This window comes from Hyla sarda, unplaced genomic scaffold (assembly GCF_029499605.1).
Source record: "Hyla sarda isolate aHylSar1 unplaced genomic scaffold, aHylSar1.hap1 scaffold_1592, whole genome shotgun sequence".
Lineage (NCBI taxonomy): Eukaryota > Metazoa > Chordata > Amphibia > Anura > Hylidae > Hyla > Hyla sarda.
In genome coordinates this window covers 43,227-69,027 of record NW_026608228.1, presented here as the reverse complement: position 1 = coordinate 69,027, position 25,801 = coordinate 43,227, and the positions used below count along the sequence as shown (strand labels likewise).

At 45.8% G+C, this 25,801-nt stretch overlaps 10 non-coding genes across 10 annotated transcripts; all 10 read right to left on the bottom strand.

Moving 5' to 3' along the window:
* Nucleotides 1-3,332: 3,332 nt before the first annotated feature.
* LOC130310722 (U2 spliceosomal RNA) lies at nucleotides 3,333-3,523 on the bottom strand. The gene has a single exon (XR_008859210.1). It is a non-coding gene; the product is annotated as a U2 spliceosomal RNA (small nuclear RNA).
* Nucleotides 3,524-5,609: 2,086 nt separating this feature from the next.
* Nucleotides 5,610-5,800, bottom strand: LOC130310721 (U2 spliceosomal RNA). Its single transcript, XR_008859209.1, has one exon. It is a non-coding gene; the product is annotated as a U2 spliceosomal RNA (small nuclear RNA).
* A 2,079-nt stretch (nucleotides 5,801-7,879) lies between these two features.
* On the bottom strand, nucleotides 7,880-8,070 carry LOC130310720 (U2 spliceosomal RNA). Its single transcript, XR_008859208.1, has one exon. It is a non-coding gene; the product is annotated as a U2 spliceosomal RNA (small nuclear RNA).
* A 2,099-nt stretch (nucleotides 8,071-10,169) lies between these two features.
* On the bottom strand, nucleotides 10,170-10,367 carry LOC130310730 (U2 spliceosomal RNA). The gene has a single exon (XR_008859217.1). It is a non-coding gene; the product is annotated as a U2 spliceosomal RNA (small nuclear RNA).
* A 3,671-nt stretch (nucleotides 10,368-14,038) lies between these two features.
* LOC130310719 (U2 spliceosomal RNA) lies at nucleotides 14,039-14,229 on the bottom strand. The gene has a single exon (XR_008859207.1). It is a non-coding gene; the product is annotated as a U2 spliceosomal RNA (small nuclear RNA).
* Nucleotides 14,230-16,321: 2,092 nt separating this feature from the next.
* LOC130310718 (U2 spliceosomal RNA) lies at nucleotides 16,322-16,512 on the bottom strand. The gene has a single exon (XR_008859206.1). It is a non-coding gene; the product is annotated as a U2 spliceosomal RNA (small nuclear RNA).
* Nucleotides 16,513-18,598: 2,086 nt separating this feature from the next.
* Nucleotides 18,599-18,789, bottom strand: LOC130310716 (U2 spliceosomal RNA). The gene has a single exon (XR_008859204.1). It is a non-coding gene; the product is annotated as a U2 spliceosomal RNA (small nuclear RNA).
* Nucleotides 18,790-20,873: 2,084 nt separating this feature from the next.
* Nucleotides 20,874-21,064, bottom strand: LOC130310715 (U2 spliceosomal RNA). The gene has a single exon (XR_008859203.1). It is a non-coding gene; the product is annotated as a U2 spliceosomal RNA (small nuclear RNA).
* A 2,091-nt stretch (nucleotides 21,065-23,155) lies between these two features.
* Nucleotides 23,156-23,346, bottom strand: LOC130310714 (U2 spliceosomal RNA). Its single transcript, XR_008859202.1, has one exon. It is a non-coding gene; the product is annotated as a U2 spliceosomal RNA (small nuclear RNA).
* A 2,081-nt stretch (nucleotides 23,347-25,427) lies between these two features.
* LOC130310713 (U2 spliceosomal RNA) lies at nucleotides 25,428-25,618 on the bottom strand. The gene has a single exon (XR_008859201.1). It is a non-coding gene; the product is annotated as a U2 spliceosomal RNA (small nuclear RNA).
* Nucleotides 25,619-25,801: the final 183 nt, after the last annotated feature.

The following is a 25,801-nucleotide window of genomic DNA, read 5'->3' as shown; positions in this document are numbered from 1 at the left end:
TTCGAACTCTTTGATATTTTTTGGATCGGACGCTGATCTTATAGAAGGCCTCCATGCATGTTGACTGTCCTCACATTCGTCTGAGCTTTTTTTGACAGGCCGTTTAATGCCAAGTTGTGGCTCATCTCCAAGTTCCTTCTTCCGCTTGATCTCCTTCACGCCAACCTCCATGGCTTCACTGCTCACTAGTGACCCTCCACCACCAGAACCCTCCACAGAAGGTCTCCCCTCTGTCTCAGGCACAGCAGAAAGGTCCATAAGCTCCGCCACGACATGAGAAGTTACAGCCGGCTTTTCTGAAGGCGCCTCAGACCGCTGGGGTGCTTTCGCAGGTGGTACTTCAGCTTGCACTACACCCACTCTCCCCGCTACACGGTCAGCCCACGATCTAGCTACACTGGAACGGAGACTGCAATCTTTAAAGGCATGGCCTTCTTCACCACAAATGTTGCAGACGATTTTAGCACAGTCCTTAGAAACATGGCCTTCTTGATTGCACCGACCACAGCGAACTGTAGTGTCCGTGCAAACTTCCATAGTATGTCCGAATTTCTTACATTTCCTACAAAAAGTAGGCATCTCGGGATAAAACAAATAGCCCTTATCCCGACCGATAGAAAAGTTGGAGGGTGGATGACACAACCCTCCAATGCCAGTAGCATCCTCCTTCATTTTCACAAAAAACTTATGTTTCCCCGTCCATAGGTCTTCTGAATTCATCACCTTATGGGAATACTTAACAGAACTGCAGTATTTCCCCAAAAAGAGCTCAATATGGGACACAGTCACAAAGGGATTGTGCATACACACAACTAGAGGAATATCGCCTCCAGTATACAACACTGTGACCGTGATCCCATCAAGCTCAGCAAGGTCTTGATTGCTTTTCAGCTTCTCAAAAAGATTCTGGCATGCATAAGCAGAGTCCAGAGTTAGGATGAAGCTGCCCTTCCGAGGATCTCTGAGACAGACGATGTTCTCTTTCTTCACCCCAAGAAGCTTGTAGAGAGTTTCTTTCACAAAATAAGAAAGTTGGACGAGTTCTTGCTTGTCTTCATCAACATCAAAGCGAAAGGAAAAACGAATCCGCGTTTCACCGGATGTAAGGTAACGGATGCGAACACCCATCTTGTCGATCGCCTTTTCGGTTCCTCGTAGCAGCCCCCCTTGGAAAAGGTAGGACAAACTCCCAGGATCCTCCTGACCAGACACTTGATCTAGCCAAAAGGCCGAGAAGCGATAACCGTGAAAGGGGCGGGCCCAACAAGGTCCCCTTCATGGGCACTATCACTGCTTGCTGTCAGGGAGGCTGCCAGACAATTTTCCATGCACACTCTGGGCTGGGGGGCAGTCAACCACCAGTACACACAGCAGAACCTAAACCCATACCATTATTGCTAAGCAGCAAGACAGGGGCCCATTGCACTCCCACGGGGCCTTTTTAAATGCAATCCATAACCCGGATTTGCCAGGAACCCTTCTTACTCCTCCTACTTGCATGTGACACTGGGCTTAGGATCTGCATAGGAAACACACACACAAGCACACACCTACCTTTGTTGCCTGCAGATGCCTCCTTGGCTGTCCCCAAACGGTATCAAACCAACACCCACGGGAAGCTGTAAGCATAGAGGACATGCCTGCACCCCATTGGACTTACCTGTGTGGGTTAAATCCGGGTTATTTGACAACCTATGGCGGTGATGGTTCTGCTCAGGCAGAGCAGTGCTGATGCTCCTCATAAAGCTGTCGCTGCTGTGAAGGTTCTAGGTGACATCACAAATCCCTATGGTTACATACACAACAAAGCTGGGTTGTTGTTGTTTACACTCTGCAAGGCCTGTGGAAGTGAGTGACATCATAGCACTGTAGTTCTGAGGGTTCTAGATGGATGCAACAATCTCCTGTTGCTTCTATGAAGGCCATAATAGACGACATCACCAAACAGCTCCATAGTCACATACACAGCAAAGGAGAGATGTTGTTTACACCTAGTGATGTCAGTGGTATTGAGTGACATCACAGCACAGTGCTAAGGCTCCTGGGCCTGGACACAGCAGCGGCTGCAATATCTCAACGGAGAATACGTTTATATATATGTGTGTGTGTGCGCGTATATATATATATATATATATATATATATATATATATATATATATTTCTCCGCCGAAATCACTTTTAAACCCATTTCCACCTTTTTTTCCCTTCTCTTCCTCTTACTTTTTTTTCACGTTTTTTTACGTTTTTCTCCTTTTCGCCTCTTTTCTGGGCGTATTATTCTTCTTTTTCTTCTTTTTTTTCGTCTAATGCATACCCCATCAGTGCAGCAATGCTTATTCAATACCGCCAGCAGATGGAGACACTGGGGGATAATTTTCTAAGGATTTATACTGATTTTTCCTGTCTGAATTTGTCGCACAGAAAGTTGCAGGCCAAATATGTGTGACATTTCTGCGACTTTAGCTTCTAGAGCATTTTTACAACATTATACATAGGTGCTGAATACATAAAAAGCGACTGTTCAGCGACAGACAAGTCGCATCGGCTGAAAGTAGGCCAGAATGTCAGTCCATGTTGGAGCAGGTTTAGATACAGTCTAAAGTATAGATCTCAAAGTCTGTGCACAGAATTTAGCAAGGGCCTCGCACCTTCTGATGCATCAGGTAGGTGCACAATAGCATAGCCTAACCCTCTGTACTTTGGTCTATATTGATGCGGGACATAGACAGCCAGCTGATGACCAATCCATTAGTGCAATGGATGGCTGGAAGCATTTGTCTTTGCCTTTGCAATACCACAGAAGCAATGCATGGTCAATGTACAGCAATGACACACCTGTGTGAACAGCCAGGAGACCCCCCCCATGTTATGTTACATAGTTACATAGTTAGTACGGTCGAAAAAAGACATATGTCCATCAAGTTCAACCAGGGAATTAAGGGGTAGGGGTGTGGCGCGATATTGGGGAAGGGATGAGATTTTATATTTCTTCATAAGCATTAATCTTATTTTGTCAATTAGGAACATTCAGCACCCACCCGCTATCAAGGCAGCTGCCTATCATGTCATGCCCTACCTGCACAGGTGTGCTGGCTACTCAAATGATCCAATTAAGGAGGCCATTTAGTCAGCAGCAGCAGAAGTCCTGTGCCTGGACGCTCCAACAGCGGCCAGACACAAGCAGAAGCAGAAGCAGCAGAAGCAGCAGCAGCACCACCTTTTGTTTTTTGGCTGCAGCAGCAGCAGCAGCAAGGCCCACAGGGCTGGCTAGCTGGCTAGCCAGCAAGCAGGTAGCAATGAAAGTAGGAATCTTTCTTTTTAACCCTGTAAGGGGGTGGTGCACTGTACCCGAAGATACTGCCATATCGGGTCAATGCATAGGGCGACGGAAGCAAGCTTCGAAATCGGCCCCCGTTCTCAAAAATCCATTTAATATATGGTCCCCAGATAGGGGACGTATCAGATATTAAACTGATAAGAACAGATACTACACTTGATCTTAGCCAAAAGGCCGAGAAGCGATAACCGTGAAAGGGGCGGGCCCAACAAGGTCCCCTTCATGGGCACTATCACTGCTTGCTGTCAGGGAGGCTGCCAGACAATTTTCCATGCACACTCTGGGCTGGGGGGCAGTCAACCACCAGTACACACAGCAGAACCTAAACCCATACCATTATTGCTAAGCAGCAAGACAGGGGCCCATTGCACTCCCACGGGGCCTTTTTAAATGCAATCCATAACCCGGATTTGCCAGGAACCCTTCTTACTCCTCCTACTTGCATGTGACACTGGGCTTAGGATCTGCATAGGAAACACACACACAAGCACACACCTACCTTTGTTGCCTGCAGATGCCTCCTTGGCTGTCCCCAAACGGTATCAAACCAACACCCACGGGAAGCTGTAAGCATAGAGGACATGCCTGCACCCCATTGGACTTACCTGTGTGGGTTAAATCCGGGTTATTTGACAACCTATGGCGGTGATGGTTCTGCTCAGGCAGAGCAGTGCTGATGCTCCTCATAAAGCTGTCGCTGCTGTGAAGGTTCTAGGTGACATCACAAATCCCTATGGTTACATACACAACAAAGCTGGGTTGTTGTTGTTTACACTCTGCAAGGCCTGTGGAAGTGAGTGACATCATAGCACTGTAGTTCTGAGGGTTCTAGATGGATGCAACAATCTCCTGTTGCTTCTATGAAGGCCATAATAGACGACATCACCAAACAGCTCCATAGTCACATACACAGCAAAGGAGAGATGTTGTTTACACCTAGTGATGTCAGTGGTATTGAGTGACATCACAGCACAGTGCTAAGGCTCCTGGGCCTGGACACAGCAGCGGCTGCAATATCTCAACGGAGAATACGTTTATATATATGTGTGTGTGTGCGCGTATATATATATATATATATATATATATATATATATATATATATTTCTCCGCCGAAATCACTTTTAAACCCATTTCCACCTTTTTTTCCCTTCTCTTCCTCTTACTTTTTTTTCACGTTTTTTTACGTTTTTCTCCTTTTCGCCTCTTTTCTGGGCGTATTATTCTTCTTTTTCTTCTTTTTTTTCGTCTAATGCATACCCCATCAGTGCAGCAATGCTTATTCAATACCGCCAGCAGATGGAGACACTGGGGGATAATTTTCTAAGGATTTATACTGATTTTTCCTGTCTGAATTTGTCGCACAGAAAGTTGCAGGCCAAATATGTGTGACATTTCTGCGACTTTAGCTTCTAGAGCATTTTTACAACATTATACATAGGTGCTGAATACATAAAAAGCGACTGTTCAGCGACAGACAAGTCGCATCGGCTGAAAGTAGGCCAGAATGTCAGTCCATGTTGGAGCAGGTTTAGATACAGTCTAAAGTATAGATCTCAAAGTCTGTGCACAGAATTTAGCAAGGGCCTCGCACCTTCTGATGCATCAGGTAGGTGCACAATAGCATAGCCTAACCCTCTGTACTTTGGTCTATATTGATGCGGGACATAGACAGCCAGCTGATGACCAATCCATTAGTGCAATGGATGGCTGGAAGCATTTGTCTTTGCCTTTGCAATACCACAGAAGCAATGCATGGTCAATGTACAGCAATGACACACCTGTGTGAACAGCCAGGAGACCCCCCCCATGTTATGTTACATAGTTACATAGTTAGTACGGTCGAAAAAAGACATATGTCCATCAAGTTCAACCAGGGAATTAAGGGGTAGGGGTGTGGCGCGATATTGGGGAAGGGATGAGATTTTATATTTCTTCATAAGCATTAATCTTATTTTGTCAATTAGGAACATTCAGCACCCACCCGCTATCAAGGCAGCTGCCTATCATGTCATGCCCTACCTGCACAGGTGTGCTGGCTACTCAAATGATCCAATTAAGGAGGCCATTTAGTCAGCAGCAGCAGAAGTCCTGTGCCTGGACGCTCCAACAGCGGCCAGACACAAGCAGAAGCAGAAGCAGCAGAAGCAGCAGCAGCACCACCTTTTGTTTTTTGGCTGCAGCAGCAGCAGCAAGGCCCACAGGGCTGGCTAGCTGGCTAGCCAGCAAGCAGGTAGCAATGAAAGTAGGAATCTTTCTTTTTAACCCTGTAAGGGGGTGGTGCACTGTACCCGAAGATACTGCCATATCGGGTCAATGCATAGGGCGACGGAAGCAAGCTTCGAAATCGGCCCCCGTTCTCAAAAATCCATTTAATATATGGTCCCCAGATAGGGGACGTATCAGATATTAAACTGATAAGAACAGATACTACACTTGATCTTAGCCAAAAGGCCGAGAAGCGATAACCGTGAAAGGGGCGGGCCCAACAAGGTCCCCTTCATGGGCACTATCACTGCTTGCTGTCAGGGAGGCTGCCAGACAATTTTCCATGCACACTCTGGGCTGGGGGGCAGTCAACCACCAGTACACACAGCAGAACCTAAACCCATACCATTATTGCTAAGCAGCAAGACAGGGGCCCATTGCACTCCCACGGGGCCTTTTTAAATGCAATCCATAACCCGGATTTGCCAGGAACCCTTCTTACTCCTCCTACTTGCATGTGACACTGGGCTTAGGATCTGCATAGGAAACACACACACAAGCACACACCTACCTTTGTTGCCTGCAGATGCCTCCTTGGCTGTCCCCAAACGGTATCAAACCAACACCCACGGGAAGCTGTAAGCATAGAGGACATGCCTGCACCCCATTGGACTTACCTGTGTGGGTTAAATCCGGGTTATTTGACAACCTATGGCGGTGATGGTTCTGCTCAGGCAGAGCAGTGCTGATGCTCCTCATAAAGCTGTCGCTGCTGTGAAGGTTCTAGGTGACATCACAAATCCCTATGGTTACATACACAACAAAGCTGGGTTGTTGTTGTTTACACTCTGCAAGGCCTGTGGAAGTGAGTGACATCATAGCACTGTAGTTCTGAGGGTTCTAGATGGATGCAACAATCTCCTGTTGCTTCTATGAAGGCCATAATAGACGACATCACCAAACAGCTCCATAGTCACATACACAGCAAAGGAGAGATGTTGTTTACACCTAGTGATGTCAGTGGTATTGAGTGACATCACAGCACAGTGCTAAGGCTCCTGGGCCTGGACACAGCAGCGGCTGCAATATCTCAACGGAGAATACGTTTATATATATGTGTGTGTGTGCGCGTATATATATATATATATATATATATATATATATATATATATATTTCTCCGCCGAAATCACTTTTAAACCCATTTCCACCTTTTTTTCCCTTCTCTTCCTCTTACTTTTTTTTCACGTTTTTTTACGTTTTTCTCCTTTTCGCCTCTTTTCTGGGCGTATTATTCTTCTTTTTCTTCTTTTTTTTCGTCTAATGCATACCCCATCAGTGCAGCAATGCTTATTCAATACCGCCAGCAGATGGAGACACTGGGGGATAATTTTCTAAGGATTTATACTGATTTTTCCTGTCTGAATTTGTCGCACAGAAAGTTGCAGGCCAAATATGTGTGACATTTCTGCGACTTTAGCTTCTAGAGCATTTTTACATAGGTGCTGAATACATAAAAAGCGACTGTTCAGCGACAGACAAGTCGCATCGGCTGAAAGTAGGCCAGAATGTCAGTCCATGTTGGAGCAGGTTTAGATACAGTCTAAAGTATAGATCTCAAAGTCTGTGCACAGAATTTAGCAAGGGCCTCGCACCTTCTGATGCATCAGGTAGGTGCACAATAGCATAGCCTAACCCTCTGTACTTTGGTCTATATTGATGCGGGACATAGACAGCCAGCTGATGACCAATCCATTAGTGCAATGGATGGCTGGAAGCATTTGTCTTTGCCTTTGCAATACCACAGAAGCAATGCATGGTCAATGTACAGCAATGACACACCTGTGTGAACAGCCAGGAGACCCCCCCCATGTTATGTTACATAGTTACATAGTTAGTACGGTCGAAAAAAGACATATGTCCATCAAGTTCAACCAGGGAATTAAGGGGTAGGGGTGTGGCGCGATATTGGGGAAGGGATGAGATTTTATATTTCTTCATAAGCATTAATCTTATTTTGTCAATTAGGAACATTCAGCACCCACCCGCTATCAAGGCAGCTGCCTATCATGTCATGCCCTACCTGCACAGGTGTGCTGGCTACTCAAATGATCCAATTAAGGAGGCCATTTAGTCAGCAGCAGCAGAAGTCCTGTGCCTGGACGCTCCAACAGCGGCCAGACACAAGCAGAAGCAGAAGCAGCAGAAGCAGCAGCAGCACCACCTTTTGTTTTTTGGCTGCAGCAGCAGCAGCAGCAAGGCCCACAGGGCTGGCTAGCTGGCTAGCCAGCAAGCAGGTAGCAATGAAAGTAGGAATCTTTCTTTTTAACCCTGTAAGGGGGTGGTGCACTGTACCCGAAGATACTGCCATATCGGGTCAATGCATAGGGCGACGGAAGCAAGCTTCGAAATCGGCCCCCGTTCTCAAAAATCCATTTAATATATGGTCCCCAGATAGGGGACGTATCAGATATTAAACTGATAAGAACAGATACTACACTTGATCTTAGCCAAAAGGCCGAGAAGCGATAACCGTGAAAGGGGCGGGCCCAACAAGGTCCCCTTCATGGGCACTATCACTGCTTGCTGTCAGGGAGGCTGCCAGACAATTTTCCATGCACACTCTGGGCTGGGGGGCAGTCAACCACCAGTACACACAGCAGAACCTAAACCCATACCATTATTGCTAAGCAGCAAGACAGGGGCCCATTGCACTCCCACGGGGCCTTTTTAAATGCAATCCATAACCCGGATTTGCCAGGAACCCTTCTTACTCCTCCTACTTGCATGTGACACTGGGCTTAGGATCTGCATAGGAAACACACACACAAGCACACACCTACCTTTGTTGCCTGCAGATGCCTCCTTGGCTGTCCCCAAACGGTATCAAACCAACACCCACGGGAAGCTGTAAGCATAGAGGACATGCCTGCACCCCATTGGACTTACCTGTGTGGGTTAAATCCGGGTTATTTGACAACCTATGGCGGTGATGGTTCTGCTCAGGCAGAGCAGTGCTGATGCTCCTCATAAAGCTGTCGCTGCTGTGAAGGTTCTAGGTGACATCACAAATCCCTATGGTTACATACACAACAAAGCTGGGTTGTTGTTGTTTACACTCTGCAAGGCCTGTGGAAGTGAGTGACATCATAGCACTGTAGTTCTGAGGGTTCTAGATGGATGCAACAATCTCCTGTTGCTTCTATGAAGGCCATAATAGACGACATCACCAAACAGCTCCATAGTCACATACACAGCAAAGGAGAGATGTTGTTTACACCTAGTGATGTCAGTGGTATTGAGTGACATCACAGCACAGTGCTAAGGCTCCTGGGCCTGGACACAGCAGCGGCTGCAATATCTCAACGGAGAATACGTTTATATATATGTGTGTGTGTGCGCGTATATATATATATATATATATATATATATATATATATATATATATATATATATATATTCTCCGCCGAAATCACTTTTAAACCCATTTCCACCTTTTTTTCCCTTCTCTTCCTCTTACTTTTTTTTCACGTTTTTTTACGTTTTTCTCCTTTTCGCCTCTTTTCTGGGCGTATTATTCTTCTTTTTCTTCTTTTTTTTCGTCTAATGCATACCCCATCAGTGCAGCAATGCTTATTCAATACCGCCAGCAGATGGAGACACTGGGGGATAATTTTCTAAGGATTTATACTGATTTTTCCTGTCTGAATTTGTCGCACAGAAAGTTGCAGGCCAAATATGTGTGACATTTCTGCGACTTTAGCTTCTAGAGCATTTTTACAACATTATACATAGGTGCTGAATACATAAAAAGCGACTGTTCAGCGACAGACAAGTCGCATCGGCTGAAAGTAGGCCAGAATGTCAGTCCATGTTGGAGCAGGTTTAGATACAGTCTAAAGTATAGATCTCAAAGTCTGTGCACAGAATTTAGCAAGGGCCTCGCACCTTCTGATGCATCAGGTAGGTGCACAATAGCATAGCCTAACCCTCTGTACTTTGGTCTATATTGATGCGGGACATAGACAGCCAGCTGATGACCAATCCATTAGTGCAATGGATGGCTGGAAGCATTTGTCTTTGCCTTTGCAATACCACAGAAGCAATGCATGGTCAATGTACAGCAATGACACACCTGTGTGAACAGCCAGGAGACCCCCCCCATGTTATGTTACATAGTTACATAGTTAGTACGGTCGAAAAAAGACATATGTCCATCAAGTTCAACCAGGGAATTAAGGGGTAGGGGTGTGGCGCGATATTGGGGAAGGGATGAGATTTTATATTTCTTCATAAGCATTAATCTTATTTTGTCAATTAGGAACATTCAGCACCCACCCGCTATCAAGGCAGCTGCCTATCATGTCATGCCCTACCTGCACAGGTGTGCTGGCTACTCAAATGATCCAATTAAGGAGGCCATTTAGTCAGCAGCAGCAGAAGTCCTGTGCCTGGACGCTCCAACAGCGGCCAGACACAAGCAGAAGCAGAAGCAGCAGAAGCAGCAGCAGCACCACCTTTTGTTTTTTGGCTGCAGCAGCAGCAGCAAGGCCCACAGGGCTGGCTAGCTGGCTAGCCAGCAAGCAGGTAGCAATGAAAGTAGGAATCTTTCTTTTTAACCCTGTAAGGGGGTGGTGCACTGTACCCGAAGATACTGCCATATCGGGTCAATGCATAGGGCGACGGAAGCAAGCTTCGAAATCGGCCCCCGTTCTCAAAAATCCATTTAATATATGGTCCCCAGATAGGGGACGTATCAGATATTAAACTGATAAGAACAGATTTTTAAGTTTCCCTCAGAACTAAATCATAGTTCTAAGATCTTATGTGAACTAGATTTTTGTGCTCATCATCAGGTAACTTTTTTATTTATTTCCAAAATAAAACAAATTAAAACAACATAACTAACAACAAAAACTCAAATAAACCTTATTCCAAAATCAAACCCTTTCTCCAAGCAAAAACTCCCAAATAATCAATTAATCCGAATTGAAGAGCTCCACTCTTCAAAGCTTTTTTAACTGGAACTGCCAACCATGGCGACACTTGGTAGGTCGCCATGAAGCGTCCCACATCAGGCTTTAAGGACTGCAATACTTTTTCCCTCGCAGTTTCAAGTCGAGTGTTCACTTTTATTTTAAATTTTAGTAAATCTTGCACAAATACTTCTCTTTCTTCCTTTGGGGCTTGGTCCAGCACCTCGCCCAAAAAACCAACAAAATATTCACCAAGAAATCTTTTCTTCAATTCCTCTGTTGGCTCCCCTTCAGAAGCCTCATTCCCACTTTCTTCTTCTTTTTTCTTCCTCTTCAACTTTACTTCACTTTCAAACTCCATAGCCACAGATTTTTCTGGGCAGTTTTTAGAGTAATGCCCAGTCTTCTTATTAATTTCTGGTTCATCTTGCAGCAAACCCACATCTTCTCTCTTCTTTTTCTTCTTTGGACAATTTGCGTACAAATGTCCACTTTGGTTACACAAATTACATTTACCCCTCTGGGTACACGACTCTGTTCCATGTCCTTCCTTCTGGCATTTATAACACCATAGATACGTACATTCATCTTTCAGGTGTCCATATTGTCTGCACTTACGGCAGAAATTCTGCATTCCAGCAAAAAACAGGTCCCCATTTATGGAACCTATCTTGAAACGGGAAGGAGGAAACACTGTTCCCCCTCCCGCCTCCTCCCTAAATTTTACTTTAAACTTCCATTTTGTTGTCCAAACCCCATACTGGTTAAATACTTTACCCAAAGGCACAATCTCTTCACAAAACTGGTCCAAAAAAACAACTATGTCCTCTTCAGGGATATATGGACTATACATTCTTACAGTCAATATTTTTTCTTTCCCTGGAAAATGGGGAATAACTTCCACGCCTTCCCAGATTACATGAGTCTTAGAGGCATCCACTTTCTTACAAAATGAATCACAATCTTCATCAGAGACAAAGATTATGTCATAACACCCCCTCTTGGGGAATTCCAGCATAGACAGAATCTGTACCTTGGATACGTGCAGAAGTCCAAACAGCATGTCCTCCACTACAAAAGAAAGTCCTCTTCCTCTCTTAGCAGAGTCCTTCAGCAGGATGCGAACGCCATTTTTAATCCTCCCGAAAAAGGGCATCTCCTCTTCTCTGGTTCCAGGCATCTCCGGTTCTTCTGCCATCTTGTAGAAAATCACGTCCAACAGGAACAAAAGACACTCCCCCACAGAATGTGGGCAGTGAAAGGGGATCGCTCCCCGTTGTCCGGGGACTAGGCCGGCTCCCCAATTGCAGCAAGGGGGTGAAGTCCCTCCGTTAGGAAGGACGATCCCCCAAGGCCAAGGAGCCGGGTACCCCAGACACCCTCTGGCCAGACCAAGTGAGCCGAAACTACACTTGATCTTAGCCGAAAGGCCGAGAAGCGATAACCGTGAAAGGGGCGGGCCCAACAAGGTCCCCTTCATGGGCACTATCACTGCTTGCTGTCAGGGAGGCTGCCAGACAATTTTCCATGCACACTCTGGGCTGGGGGGCAGTCAACCACCAGTACACACAGCAGAACCTAAACCCATACCATTATTGCTAAGCAGCAAGACAGGGGCCCATTGCACTCCCACGGGGCCTTTTTAAATGCAATCCATAACCCGGATTTGCCAGGAACCCTTCTTACTCCTCCTACTTGCATGTGACACTGGGCTTAGGATCTGCATAGGAAACACACACACAAGCACACACCTACCTTTGTTGCCTGCAGATGCCTCCTTGGCTGTCCCCAAACGGTATCAAACCAACACCCACGGGAAGCTGTAAGCATAGAGGACATGCCTGCACCCCATTGGACTTACCTGTGTGGGTTAAATCCGGGTTATTTGACAACCTATGGCGGTGATGGTTCTGCTCAGGCAGAGCAGTGCTGATGCTCCTCATAAAGCTGTCGCTGCTGTGAAGGTTCTAGGTGACATCACAAATCCCTATGGTTACATACACAACAAAGCTGGGTTGTTGTTGTTTACACTCTGCAAGGCCTGTGGAAGTGAGTGACATCATAGCACTGTAGTTCTGAGGGTTCTAGATGGATGCAACAATCTCCTGTTGCTTCTATGAAGGCCATAATAGACGACATCACCAAACAGCTCCATAGTCACATACACAGCAAAGGAGAGATGTTGTTTACACCTAGTGATGTCAGTGGTATTGAGTGACATCACAGCACAGTGCTAAGGCTCCTGGGCCTGGACACAGCAGCGGCTGCAATATCTCAACGGAGAATACGTTTATATATATGTGTGTGTGTGCGCGTATATATATATATATATATATATATATATATATATATTTCTCCGCCGAAATCACTTTTAAACCCATTTCCACCTTTTTTTCCCTTCTCTTCCTCTTACTTTTTTTTCACGTTTTTTTACGTTTTTCTCCTTTTCGCCTCTTTTCTGGGCGTATTATTCTTCTTTTTCTTCTTTTTTTTCGTCTAATGCATACCCCATCAGTGCAGCAATGCTTATTCAATACCGCCAGCAGATGGAGACACTGGGGGATAATTTTCTAAGGATTTATACTGATTTTTCCTGTCTGAATTTGTCGCACAGAAAGTTGCAGGCCAAATATGTGTGACATTTCTGCGACTTTAGCTTCTAGAGCATTTTTACAACATTATACATAGGTGCTGAATACATAAAAAGCGACTGTTCAGCGACAGACAAGTCGCATCGGCTGAAAGTAGGCCAGAATGTCAGTCCATGTTGGAGCAGGTTTAGATACAGTCTAAAGTATAGATCTCAAAGTCTGTGCACAGAATTTAGCAAGGGCCTCGCACCTTCTGATGCATCAGGTAGGTGCACAATAGCATAGCCTAACCCTCTGTACTTTGGTCTATATTGATGCGGGACATAGACAGCCAGCTGATGACCAATCCATTAGTGCAATGGATGGCTGGAAGCATTTGTCTTTGCCTTTGCAATACCACAGAAGCAATGCATGGTCAATGTACAGCAATGACACACCTGTGTGAACAGCCAGGAGACCCCCCCCATGTTATGTTACATAGTTACATAGTTAGTACGGTCGAAAAAAGACATATGTCCATCAAGTTCAACCAGGGAATTAAGGGGTAGGGGTGTGGCGCGATATTGGGGAAGGGATGAGATTTTATATTTCTTCATAAGCATTAATCTTATTTTGTCAATTAGGAACATTCAGCACCCACCCGCTATCAAGGCAGCTGCCTATCATGTCATGCCCTACCTGCACAGGTGTGCTGGCTACTCAAATGATCCAATTAAGGAGGCCATTTAGTCAGCAGCAGCAGAAGTCCTGTGCCTGGACGCTCCAACAGCGGCCAGACACAAGCAGAAGCAGAAGCAGCAGAAGCAGCAGCAGCACCACCTTTTGTTTTTTGGCTGCAGCAGCAGCAGCAAGGCCCACAGGGCTGGCTAGCTGGCTAGCCAGCAAGCAGGTAGCAATGAAAGTAGGAATCTTTCTTTTTAACCCTGTAAGGGGGTGGTGCACTGTACCCGAAGATACTGCCATATCGGGTCAATGCATAGGGCGACGGAAGCAAGCTTCGAAATCGGCCCCCGTTCTCAAAAATCCATTTAATATATGGTCCCCAGATAGGGGACGTATCAGATATTAAACTGATAAGAACAGATACTACACTTGATCTTAGCCAAAAGGCCGAGAAGCGATAACCGTGAAAGGGGCGGGCCCAACAAGGTCCCCTTCATGGGCACTATCACTGCTTGCTGTCAGGGAGGCTGCCAGACAATTTTCCATGCACACTCTGGGCTGGGGGGCAGTCAACCACCAGTACACACAGCAGAACCTAAACCCATACCATTATTGCTAAGCAGCAAGACAGGGGCCCATTGCACTCCCACGGGGCCTTTTTAAATGCAATCCATAACCCGGATTTGCCAGGAACCCTTCTTACTCCTCCTACTTGCATGTGACACTGGGCTTAGGATCTGCATAGGAAACACACACACAAGCACACACCTACCTTTGTTGCCTGCAGATGCCTCCTTGGCTGTCCCCAAACGGTATCAAACCAACACCCACGGGAAGCTGTAAGCATAGAGGACATGCCTGCACCCCATTGGACTTACCTGTGTGGGTTAAATCCGGGTTATTTGACAACCTATGGCGGTGATGGTTCTGCTCAGGCAGAGCAGTGCTGATGCTCCTCATAAAGCTGTCGCTGCTGTGAAGGTTCTAGGTGACATCACAAATCCCTATGGTTACATACACAACAAAGCTGGGTTGTTGTTGTTTACACTCTGCAAGGCCTGTGGAAGTGAGTGACATCATAGCACTGTAGTTCTGAGGGTTCTAGATGGATGCAACAATCTCCTGTTGCTTCTATGAAGGCCATAATAGACGACATCACCAAACAGCTCCATAGTCACATACACAGCAAAGGAGAGATGTTGTTTACACCTAGTGATGTCAGTGGTATTGAGTGACATCACAGCACAGTGCTAAGGCTCCTGGGCCTGGACACAGCAGCGGCTGCAATATCTCAACGGAGAATACGTTTATATATATGTGTGTGTGTGCGCGTATATATATATATATATATATATATATATATATATATATATATATATATTTCTCCGCCGAAATCACTTTTAAACCCATTTCCACCTTTTTTTCCCTTCTCTTCCTCTTACTTTTTTTTCACGTTTTTTTACGTTTTTCTCCTTTTCGCCTCTTTTCTGGGCGTATTATTCTTCTTTTTCTTCTTTTTTTTCGTCTAATGCATACCCCATCAGTGCAGCAATGCTTATTCAATACCGCCAGCAGATGGAGACACTGGGGGATAATTTTCTAAGGATTTATACTGATTTTTCCTGTCTGAATTTGTCGCACAGAAAGTTGCAGGCCAAATATGTGTGACATTTCTGCGACTTTAGCTTCTAGAGCATTTTTACAACATTATACATAGGTGCTGAATACATAAAAAGCGACTGTTCAGCGACAGACAAGTCGCATCGGCTGAAAGTAGGCCAGAATGTCAGTCCATGTTGGAGCAGGTTTAGATACAGTCTAAAGTATAGATCTCAAAGTCTGTGCACAGAATTTAGCAAGGGCCTCGCACCTTCTGATGCATCAGGTAGGTGCACAATAGCATAGCCTAACCCTCTGTACTTTGGTCTATATTGATGCGGGACATAGACAGCCAGCTGATGACCAATCCATTAGTGCAATGGATGGCTGGAAGCATTTGTCTTTGCCTTTGCAATACCACAGAAGCAATGCATGGTCAATGTACAGCAATGACACACCTGTGTGAACAGCCAGGAGACCCCCCCCATGTTATGTTACATAGTTACATAGTTAGTACGGTCGAAAAAAGACATATGTCCATCAAGTTCAACCAGGGAATTAAGGGGTAGGGGTGTGGCGCGATATTGGGGAAGGGATGAGATTTTATATTTCTTCATAAGCATTAATCTTATTTTGTCAATTAGGAACATTCAGCACCCACCCGCTATCAAGGCAGCTGCCTATCATGTCATGCCCTACCTGCACAGGTGTGCTGGCTACTCAAATGATCCAATTAAGGAGGCCATTTAGTCAGCAGCAGCAGAAGTCCTGTGCCTGGACGCTCCAACAGCGGCCAGACACAAGCAGAAGCAGAAGCAGCAGAAGCAGCAGCAGCACCACCTTTTGTTTTTTGGCTGCAGCAGCAGCAGCAAGGCCCACAGGGCTGGCTAGCTGGCTAGCCAGCAAGCAGGTAGCAATGAAAGTAGGAATCTTTCTTTTTAACCCTGTAAGGGGGTGGTGCACTGTACCCGAAGATACTGCCATATCGGGTCAATGCATAGGGCGACGGAAGCAAGCTTCGAAATCGGCCCCCGTTCTCAAAAATCCATTTAATATATGGTCCCCAGATAGGGGACGTATCAGATATTAAACTGATAAGAACAGATACTACACTTGATCTTAGCCAAAAGGCCGAGAAGCGATAACCGTGAAAGGGGCGGGCCCAACAAGGTCCCCTTCATGGGCACTATCACTGCTTGCTGTCAGGGAGGCTGCCAGACAATTTTCCATGCACACTCTGGGCTGGGGGGCAGTCAACCACCAGTACACACAGCAGAACCTAAACCCATACCATTATTGCTAAGCAGCAAGACAGGGGCCCATTGCACTCCCACGGGGCCTTTTTAAATGCAATCCATAACCCGGATTTGCCAGGAACCCTTCTTACTCCTCCTACTTGCATGTGACACTGGGCTTAGGATCTGCATAGGAAACACACACACAAGCACACACCTACCTTTGTTGCCTGCAGATGCCTCCTTGGCTGTCCCCAAACGGTATCAAACCAACACCCACGGGAAGCTGTAAGCATAGAGGACATGCCTGCACCCCATTGGACTTACCTGTGTGGGTTAAATCCGGGTTATTTGACAACCTATGGCGGTGATGGTTCTGCTCAGGCAGAGCAGTGCTGATGCTCCTCATAAAGCTGTCGCTGCTGTGAAGGTTCTAGGTGACATCACAAATCCCTATGGTTACATACACAACAAAGCTGGGTTGTTGTTGTTTACACTCTGCAAGGCCTGTGGAAGTGAGTGACATCATAGCACTGTAGTTCTGAGGGTTCTAGATGGATGCAACAATCTCCTGTTGCTTCTATGAAGGCCATAATAGACGACATCACCAAACAGCTCCATAGTCACATACACAGCAAAGGAGAGATGTTGTTTACACCTAGTGATGTCAGTGGTATTGAGTGACATCACAGCACAGTGCTAAGGCTCCTGGGCCTGGACACAGCAGTGGCTGCAATATCTCAACGGAGAATACGTTTATATATATGTGTGTGTGTGCGCGTATATATATATATATATATATATATATATATATATATATATATTTCTCCGCCGAAATCACTTTTAAACCCATTTCCACCTTTTTTTCCCTTCTCTTCCTCTTACTTTTTTTTCACGTTTTTTTACGTTTTTCTCCTTTTCGCCTCTTTTCTGGGCGTATTATTCTTCTTTTTCTTCTTTTTTTTCGTCTAATGCATACCCCATCAGTGCAGCAATGCTTATTCAATACCGCCAGCAGATGGAGACACTGGGGGATAATTTTCTAAGGATTTATACTGATTTTTCCTGTCTGAATTTGTCGCACAGAAAGTTGCAGGCCAAATATGTGTGACATTTCTGCGACTTTAGCTTCTAGAGCATTTTTACAACATTATACATAGGTGCTGAATACATAAAAAGCGACTGTTCAGCGACAGACAAGTCGCATCGGCTGAAAGTAGGCCAGAATGTCAGTCCATGTTGGAGCAGGTTTAGATACAGTCTAAAGTATAGATCTCAAAGTCTGTGCACAGAATTTAGCAAGGGCCTCGCACCTTCTGATGCATCAGGTAGGTGCACAATAGCATAGCCTAACCCTCTGTACTTTGGTCTATATTGATGCGGGACATAGACAGCCAGCTGATGACCAATCCATTAGTGCAATGGATGGCTGGAAGCATTTGTCTTTGCCTTTGCAATACCACAGAAGCAATGCATGGTCAATGTACAGCAATGACACACCTGTGTGAACAGCCAGGAGACCCCCCCCATGTTATGTTACATAGTTACATAGTTAGTACGGTCGAAAAAAGACATATGTCCATCAAGTTCAACCAGGGAATTAAGGGGTAGGGGTGTGGCGCGATATTGGGGAAGGGATGAGATTTTATATTTCTTCATAAGCATTAATCTTATTTTGTCAATTAGGAACATTCAGCACCCACCCGCTATCAAGGCAGCTGCCTATCATGTCATGCCCTACCTGCACAGGTGTGCTGGCTACTCAAATGATCCAATTAAGGAGGCCATTTAGTCAGCAGCAGCAGAAGTCCTGTGCCTGGACGCTCCAACAGCGGCCAGACACAAGCAGAAGCAGAAGCAGCAGAAGCAGCAGCAGCACCACCTTTTGTTTTTTGGCTGCAGCAGCAGCAGCAAGGCCCACAGGGCTGGCTAGCTGGCTAGCCAGCAAGCAGGTAGCAATGAAAGTAGGAATCTTTCTTTTTAACCCTGTAAGGGGGTGGTGCACTGTACCCGAAGATACTGCCATATCGGGTCAATGCATAGGGCGACGGAAGCAAGCTTCGAAATCGGCCCCCGTTCTCAAAAATCCATTTAATATATGGTCCCCAGATAGGGGACGTATCAGATATTAAACTGATAAGAACAGATACTACACTTGATCTTAGCCAAAAGGCCGAGAAGCGATAACCGTGAAAGGGGCGGGCCCAACAAGGTCCCCTTCATGGGCACTATCACTGCTTGCTGTCAGGGAGGCTGCCAGACAATTTTCCATGCACACTCTGGGCTGGGGGGCAGTCAACCACCAGTACACACAGCAGAACCTAAACCCATACCATTATTGCTAAGCAGCAAGACAGGGGCCCATTGCACTCCCACGGGGCCTTTTTAAATGCAATCCATAACCCGGATTTGCCAGGAACCCTTCTTACTCCTCCTACTTGCATGTGACACTGGGCTTAGGATCTGCATAGGAAACACACACACAAGCACACACCTACCTTTGTTGCCTGCAGATGCCTCCTTGGCTGTCCCCAAACGGTATCAAACCAACACCCACGGGAAGCTGTAAGCATAGAGGACATGCCTGCACCCCATTGGACTTACCTGTGTGGGTTAAATCCGGGTTATTAACCTATGGCGGTGATGGTTCTGCTCAGGCAGAGCAGTGCTGATGCTCCTCATAAAGCTGTCGCTGCTGTGAAGGTTCTAGGTGACATCACAAATCCCTATGGTTACATACACAACAAAGCTGGGTTGTTGTTGTTTACACTCTGCAAGGCCTGTGGAAGTGAGTGACATCATAGCACTGTAGTTCTGAGGGTTCTAGATGGATGCAACAATCTCCTGTTGCTTCTATGAAGGCCATAATAGACGACATCACCAAACAGCTCCATAGTCACATACACAGCAAAGGAGAGATGTTGTTTACACCTAGTGATGTCAGTGGTATTGAGTGACATCACAGCACAGTGCTAAGGCTCCTGGGCCTGGACACAGCAGCGGCTGCAATATCTCAACGGAGAATACGTTTATATATATGTGTGTGTGTGCGCGTATATATATATATATATATATATATATATATATATATATATATATTTCTCCGCCGAAATCACTTTTAAACCCATTTCCACCTTTTTTTCCCTTCTCTTCCTCTTACTTTTTTTTCACGTTTTTTTACGTTTTTCTCCTTTTCGCCTCTTTTCTGGGCGTATTATTCTTCTTTTTCTTCTTTTTTTTCGTCTAATGCATACCCCATCAGTGCAGCAATGCTTATTCAATACCGCCAGCAGATGGAGACACTGGGGGATAATTTTCTAAGGATTTATACTGATTTTTCCTGTCTGAATTTGTCGCACAGAAAGTTGCAGGCCAAATATGTGTGACATTTCTGCGACTTTAGCTTCTAGAGCATTTTTACAACATTATACATAGGTGCTGAATACATAAAAAGCGACTGTTCAGCGACAGACAAGTCGCATCGGCTGAAAGTAGGCCAGAATGTCAGTCCATGTTGGAGCAGGTTTAGATACAGTCTAAAGTATAGATCTCAAAGTCTGTGCACAGAATTTAGCAAGGGCCTCGCACCTTCTGATGCATCAGGTAGGTGCACAATAGCATAGCCTAACCCTCTGTACTTTGGTCTATATTGATGCGGGACATAGACAGCCAGCTGATGACCAATCCATTAGTGCAATGGATGGCTGGAAGCATTTGTCTTTGCCTTTGCAATACCACAGAAGCAATGCATGGTCAATGTACAGCAATGACACACCTGTGTGAACAGCCAGGAGACCCCCCCCATGTTATGTTACATAGTTACATAGTTAGTACGGTCGAAAAAAGACATATGTCCATCAAGTTCAACCAGGGAATTAAGGGGTAGGGGTGTGGCGCGATATTGGGGAAGGGATGAGATTTTATATTTCTTCATAAGCATTAATCTTATTTTGTCAATTAGGAACATTCAGCACCCACCCGCTATCAAGGCAGCTGCCTATCATGTCATGCCCTACCTGCACAGGTGTGCTGGCTACTCAAATGATCCAATTAAGGAGGCCATTTAGTCAGCAGCAGCAGAAGTCCTGTGCCTGGACGCTCCAACAGCGGCCAGACACAAGCAGAAGCAGAAGCAGCAGAAGCAGCAGCAGCACCACCTTTTGTTTTTTGGCTGCAGCAGCAGCAGCAAGGCCCACAGGGCTGGCTAGCTGGCTAGCCAGCAAGCAGGTAGCAATGAAAGTAGGAATCTTTCTTTTTAACCCTGTAAGGGGGTGGTGCACTGTACCCGAAGATACTGCCATATCGGGTCAATGCATAGGGCGACGGAAGCAAGCTTCGAAATCGGCCCCCGTTCTCAAAAATCCATTTAATATATGGTCCCCAGATAGGGGACGTATCAGATATTAAACTGATAAGAACAGATACTACACTTGATCTTAGCCAAAAGGCCGAGAAGCGATAACCGTGAAAGGGGCGGGCCCAACAAGGTCCCCTTCATGGGCACTATCACTGCTTGCTGTCAGGGAGGCTGCCAGACAATTTTCCATGCACACTCTGGGCTGGGGGGCAGTCAACCACCAGTACACACAGCAGAACCTAAACCCATACCATTATTGCTAAGCAGCAAGACAGGGGCCCATTGCACTCCCACGGGGCCTTTTTAAATGCAATCCATAACCCGGATTTGCCAGGAACCCTTCTTACTCCTCCTACTTGCATGTGACACTGGGCTTAGGATCTGCATAGGAAACACACACACAAGCACACACCTACCTTTGTTGCCTGCAGATGCCTCCTTGGCTGTCCCCAAACGGTATCAAACCAACACCCACGGGAAGCTGTAAGCATAGAGGACATGCCTGCACCCCATTGGACTTACCTGTGTGGGTTAAATCCGGGTTATTTGACAACCTATGGCGGTGATGGTTCTGCTCAGGCAGAGCAGTGCTGATGCTCCTCATAAAGCTGTCGCTGCTGTGAAGGTTCTAGGTGACATCACAAATCCCTATGGTTACATACACAACAAAGCTGGGTTGTTGTTGTTTACACTCTGCAAGGCCTGTGGAAGTGAGTGACATCATAGCACTGTAGTTCTGAGGGTTCTAGATGGATGCAACAATCTCCTGTTGCTTCTATGAAGGCCATAATAGACGACATCACCAAACAGCTCCATAGTCACATACACAGCAAAGGAGAGATGTTGTTTACACCTAGTGATGTCAGTGGTATTGAGTGACATCACAGCACAGTGCTAAGGCTCCTGGGCCTGGACACAGCAGTGGCTGCAATATCTCAACGGAGAATACGTTTATATATATGTGTGTGTGTGCGCGTATATATATATATATATATATATATATATATATATATATATATATTTCTCCGCCGAAATCACTTTTAAACCCATTTCCACCTTTTTTTCCCTTCTCTTCCTCTTACTTTTTTTTCACGTTTTTTTACGTTTTTCTCCTTTTCGCCTCTTTTCTGGGCGTATTATTCTTCTTTTTCTTCTTTTTTTTCGTCTAATGCATACCCCATCAGTGCAGCAATGCTTATTCAATACCGCCAGCAGATGGAGACACTGGGGGATAATTTTCTAAGGATTTATACTGATTTTTCCTGTCTGAATTTGTCGCACAGAAAGTTGCAGGCCAAATATGTGTGACATTTCTGCGACTTTAGCTTCTAGAGCATTTTTACAACATTATACATAGGTGCTGAATACATAAAAAGCGACTGTTCAGCGACAGACAAGTCGCATCGGCTGAAAGTAGGCCAGAATGTCAGTCCATGTTGGAGCAGGTTTAGATACAGTCTAAAGTATAGATCTCAAAGTCTGTGCACAGAATTTAGCAAGGGCCTCGCACCTTCTGATGCATCAGGTAGGTGCACAATAGCATAGCCTAACCCTCTGTACTTTGGTCTATATTGATGCGGGACATAGACAGCCAGCTGATGACCAATCCATTAGTGCAATGGATGGCTGGAAGCATTTGTCTTTGCCTTTGCAATACCACAGAAGCAATGCATGGTCAATGTACAGCAATGACACACCTGTGTGAACAGCCAGGAGACCCCCCCCATGTTATGTTACATAGTTACATAGTTAGTACGGTCGAAAAAAGACATATGTCCATCAAGTTCAACCAGGGAATTAAGGGGTAGGGGTGTGGCGCGATATTGGGGAAGGGATGAGATTTTATATTTCTTCATAAGCATTAATCTTATTTTGTCAATTAGGAACATTCAGCACCCACCCGCTATCAAGGCAGCTGCCTATCATGTCATGCCCTACCTGCACAGGTGTGCTGGCTACTCAAATGATCCAATTAAGGAGGCCATTTAGTCAGCAGCAGCAGAAGTCCTGTGCCTGGACGCTCCAACAGCGGCCAGACACAAGCAGAAGCAGAAGCAGCAGAAGCAGCAGCAGCACCACCTTTTGTTTTTTGGCTGCAGCAGCAGCAGCAGCAAGGCCCACAGGGCTGGCTAGCTGGCTAGCCAGCAAGCAGGTAGCAATGAAAGTAGGAATCTTTCTTTTTAACCCTGTAAGGGGGTGGTGCACTGTACCCGAAGATACTGCCATATCGGGTCAATGCATAGGGCGACGGAAGCAAGCTTCGAAATCGGCCCCCGTTCTCAAAAATCCATTTAATATATGGTCCCCAGATAGGGGACGTATCAGATATTAAACTGATAAGAACAGATACTACACTTGATCTTAGCCAAAAGGCCGAGAAGCGATAACCGTGAAAGGGGCGGGCCCAACAAGGTCCCCTTCATGGGCACTATCACTGCTTGCTGTCAGGGAGGCTGCCAGACAATTTTCCATGCACACTCTGGGCTGGGGGGCAGTCAACCACCAGTACACACAGCAGAACCTAAACCCATACCATTATTGCTAAGCAGCAAGACAGGGGCCCATTGCACTCCCACGGGGCCTTTTTAAATGCAATCCATAACCCGGATTTGCCAGGAACCCTTCTTACTCCTCCTACTTGCATGTGACACTGGGCTTAGGATCTGCATAGGAAACACACACACAAGCACACACCTACCTTTGTTGCCTGCAGATGCCTCCTTGGCTGTCCCCAAACGGTATCAAACCAACACCCACGGGAAGCTGTAAGCATAGAGGACATGCCTGCACCCCATTGGACTTACCTGTGTGGGTTAAATCCGGGTTATTTGACAACCTATGGCGGTGATGGTTCTGCTCAGGCAGAGCAGTGCTGATGCTCCTCATAAAGCTGTCGCTGCTGTGAAGGTTCTAGGTGACATCACAAATCCCTATGGTTACATACACAACAAAGCTGGGTTGTTGTTGTTTACACTCTGCAAGGCCTGTGGAAGTGAGTGACATCATAGCACTGTAGTTCTGAGGGTTCTAGATGGATGCAACAATCTCCTGTTGCTTCTATGAAGGCCATAATAGACGACATCACCAAACAGCTCCATAGTCACATACACAGCAAAGGAGAGATGTTGTTTACACCTAGTGATGTCAGTGGTATTGAGTGACATCACAGCACAGTGCTAAGGCTCCTGGGCCTGGACACAGCAGCGGCTGCAATATCTCAACGGAGAATACGTTTATATATATGTGTGTGTGTGCGCGTATATATATATATATATATATATATATATATATATATATTTCTCCGCCGAAATCACTTTTAAACCCATTTCCACCTTTTTTTCCCTTCTCTTCCTCTTACTTTTTTTTCACGTTTTTTTACGTTTTTCTCCTTTTCGCCTCTTTTCTGGGCGTATTATTCTTCTTTTTCTTCTTTTTTTTCGTCTAATGCATACCCCATCAGTGCAGCAATGCTTATTCAATACCGCCAGCAGATGGAGACACGGGGGATAATTTTCTAAGGATTTATACTGATTTTTCCTGTCTGAATTTGTCGCACAGAAAGTTGCAGGCCAAATATGTGTGACATTTCTGCGACTTTAGCTTCTAGAGCATTTTTACAACATTATACATAGGTGCTGAATACATAAAAAGCGACTGTTCAGCGACAGACAAGTCGCATCGGCTGAAAGTAGGCCAGAATGTCAGTCCATGTTGGAGCAGGTTTAGATACAGTCTAAAGTATAGATCTCAAAGTCTGTGCACAGAATTTAGCAAGGGCCTCGCACCTTCTGATGCATCAGGTAGGTGCACAATAGCATAGCCTAACCCTCTGTACTTTGGTCTATATTGATGCGGGACATAGACAGCCAGCTGATGACCAATCCATTAGTGCAATGGATGGCTGGAAGCATTTGTCTTTGCCTTTGCAATACCACAGAAGCAATGCATGGTCAATGTACAGCAATGACACACCTGTGTGAACAGCCAGGAGACCCCCCCCATGTTATGTTACATAGTTACATAGTTAGTACGGTCGAAAAAAGACATATGTCCATCAAGTTCAACCAGGGAATTAAGGGGTAGGGGTGTGGCGCGATATTGGGGAAGGGATGAGATTTTATATTTCTTCATAAGCATTAATCTTATTTTGTCAATTAGGAACATTCAGCACCCACCCGCTATCAAGGCAGCTGCCTATCATGTCATGCCCTACCTGCACAGGTGTGCTGGCTACTCAAATGATCCAATTAAGGAGGCCATTTAGTCAGCAGCAGCAGAAGTCCTGTGCCTGGACGCTCCAACAGCGGCCAGACACAAGCAGAAGCAGAAGCAGCAGAAGCAGCAGCAGCACCACCTTTTGTTTTTTGGCTGCAGCAGCAGCAGCAAGGCCCACAGGGCTGGCTAGCTGGCTAGCCAGCAAGCAGGTAGCAATGAAAGTAGGAATCTTTCTTTTTAACCCTGTAAGGGGGTGGTGCACTGTACCCGAAGATACTGCCATATCGGGTCAATGCATAGGGCGACGGAAGCAAGCTTCGAAATCGGCCCCCGTTCTCAAAAATCCATTTAATATATGGTCCCCAGATAGGGGACGTATCAGATATTAAACTGATAAGAACAGATACTACACTTGATCTTAGCCAAAAGGCCGAGAAGCGATAACCGTGAAAGGGGCGGGCCCAACAAGGTCCCCTTCATGGGCACTATCACTGCTTGCTGTCAGGGAGGCTGCCAGACAATTTTCCATGCACACTCTGGGCTGGGGGGCAGTCAACCACCAGTACACACAGCAGAACCTAAACCCATACCATTATTGCTAAGCAGCAAGACAGGGGCCCATTGC